We start from the raw sequence: 2859 nt of genomic DNA on the forward strand, positions 1-2859 counted from the left end.
TACACACAATATATATATATATATATATATATATATATATATATATATATATATATATATATATACTTATATATATATATATTTTATATTTATTTAAGCATTATGGTCTTCACTAGGCTCCAGGGTCTCTTGACTAAAAATCGCGTTATCGCGTTAAAATCGCACTTGTGAAAATTGCACGCGACTTCAAATATTTTACAAAATTGAGATGCGATATGTCGCATTTATTGCGATTCTTAAAAAGATCGGGATACGCAATTTCATAAATTGCGCATCCCTAACCGTCGTCATCGTTTCTTGTAACTCGTTCGTAACAATTTCTTGCAGCGCGAGCGGATTACCGCACAATAAGATCGATTTTAGCCGGCCAAAAATGTAAAAAATAAAATTTTAAATTTGTATTAAACATATGTTTTTCTTGTCTCCTGAGAAACAAATACACACAAAAATAAAAGTTATAATGAAATATGCCATTTAAAAAAAATAAATTGTTTAAAATAAAATATTCATAATCAAACTCAACTTATAACATAATTCGCTTAAACAATTGAAATCAGTAACCCAAATATATAACGATTATTCAAAGTTATAGTTGAAACAATCAATGAAACATTTTTTCGCATGATGTATCAAATAATGAGCCTCCGAAACACCGCTCACATCATTATTAAGTTAATCCAGATTACTTTATTTTTTAAAATTCTTCAACTACTTTATAAAAAGCAAAAGAGATTATACAAGGTGAATAAAAAGTCTTGGACCGGTGAAATATCTCGAAAACTAGGCATTTTCGAAAGAAATGTTTTCTACAAAAATTGTAGGGTTTTAAATGATTTATTCATTGATCTGGTTAATTTGACTTTGAGTGACATCTTCAAGATCAGAATAAGGTAAACTTTGTTTTTTTAAATAGAAATATTTATTTTTTATTACGGACTTTTTTTCTGCAATTTTTTTTTAAAGAAACAAACTTTTATTTAAAAAATCTTTTCATACGACCTCTATTTTCTAAGATATTTACGGAAATATCTTAGAAAATAGAGGTTATATGAAAAAATTTTTAAACAAAAGTTATTTGTTTTTTTACGTAAAATTAAAATTTGTAACAAAAAAATTAATATTTCTATTAAAAAAAAAGCAAAGTTGACCTTGTCCTGACCTTAGGGACGCCCAATGTCAGACTGACCAAATAAGTAAACAGATTATTTAAAGTCCTACAACTTTTGTAGAAAACATTTCTTTCGAAAATGCTTAGTTTTCGAGATATTTCACCGGTCCGGGACTTTTTACTTACCCTGTATATCATGTTATAGAAAAAAAAACAACTATCGACTTCCACGGTGAGGTTTCTCCTAGAAAACCTCTAGTACAGAGAATCGCCAATTTGGTCATGTGACCAGCTATTCTGCGATTGGCTGGCATAAAATGTACGGATTTGGACATTGCGACACTAATGCAGAACAGATGATTACATGTGTAAGGTTAGCGACCGTTCATCATATTAATAAGTACGTTTTGATAATGATATTTATTATGAAATTTAAGTGAAGTATTTCTTAAGAGAAGTTATAAATATAATGTGATTGTAAGAAATATAAATTTAGGCATTAAAGCTATATGTTTATTAGTTTATAGATAATTATTTCGTGACCCAAATTTTTAATTGGGTAATTTATTGTACTTGTATTACAGATACCATTATCGTACGCTATGCCATCGAATTGCACAGCATACAACTGTTGCAACAGGAGTGATGAATGTTATGCATTATTCAGATATTCGCAAGATGAGACCATGATATCCCTTCAATATCTTGTGCTATTAAAGGAATATAAATAATCACAATCTGTTTCAATAATAATAGGTTTTTAATACAAATTTGTTATAATCACAAGATCACTGTGCTCTATTTTGCAATATTTTTTGAAGAAGGAAAACAACTGTCCTTAACATAGCATTTTCTTTACAAACACTTTTTCAATAAACTCCTCTTGTTGGACAGCTACTATATCATTTTTTCTCAATTGTGGTTGCATAACAACACAACAATTATTGTGTTTTCTAATAGAAACTTGCTGTTTGTAAAGACTATTCCTATATTCTGCTTTTTTCTCAACTTTCTTTGAGGATTCTTTCGATCTCCTGAAGACCAGCTACAGAAACGAGAGGGAACTAAACTAAGCTTAACTCGCTTGCGTCTAGGAAAAAATTCGATTTCTGCTGGCTTAAAGTGTACCTATGGGTATAAAATAATAAACATATTAAAAATCTAACAATATATTACACACGTTCATCTCCTGAAGTATAAAGTAAAAACATATTGCAAAATGCTACTAACCTCGCAAAGTTTTTGTGAACTACTAGGGAATCAGTTTTTGCCTCTTTCAACGATAGCAATCCATTTTCTCTTCATAATCTCATCTTGCGGATATCTGAATAATGCGTAACCTTCATCACTTCTGTTGCAACAGTTGTATGCTGTGCAATTCGATGGCATAGCGTACGATAGTATCTGTAATATAAGTACAATAAATTATCTGATTAAAAATTTGCGTCACGAAATAATTATCTATAAACTAATAAACATATAGTTTTAACGCCTAAATTTATATTTCTTACAATCACATTATATTTATAACTTCTCTTAAGAAATGTTTCACTTAAATTTCGTAATAAATATCAATATCAAAACGTACTTATTAATATAATGAACGGTCGCTAACCTTACACATGTAATCATCTGTTCTGCATTAGTGTCGCAATGTCCAAATCCGTACATTTTATGCCAGCCAATCACAGAATAGCTAGTCACATGATCAAGTTGGCGATTCTCTGTACTAGAGGTTCTCTAGTTTCTCC

General features: G+C 29.6%; 1 long non-coding RNA gene across 2 annotated transcripts; it reads right to left on the minus strand.

Moving 5' to 3' along the window:
• Positions 1-1786: 1786 nt before the first annotated feature.
• Positions 1787-2859, minus strand: LOC116845670. 2 transcript variants are annotated; one of them, XR_004378295.1, is made up of 3 exons: positions 2724-2859; positions 2339-2512; positions 1787-2236 (listed from the first exon to the last, which is right to left on the minus strand). It is a non-coding gene; the product is annotated as an uncharacterized LOC116845670 (long non-coding RNA). The 2 variants fall into 2 exon arrangements; XR_004378294.1 differs by having other exon boundaries at positions 2697-2740.

Source organism: Odontomachus brunneus, unplaced genomic scaffold (assembly GCF_010583005.1).
Source record: "Odontomachus brunneus isolate Ranch 3 - 2012 unplaced genomic scaffold, Obru_v1 Obru_scaffold_055, whole genome shotgun sequence".
In the NCBI taxonomy this organism is placed as follows: Eukaryota; Metazoa; Arthropoda; class Insecta; order Hymenoptera; family Formicidae; genus Odontomachus; species Odontomachus brunneus.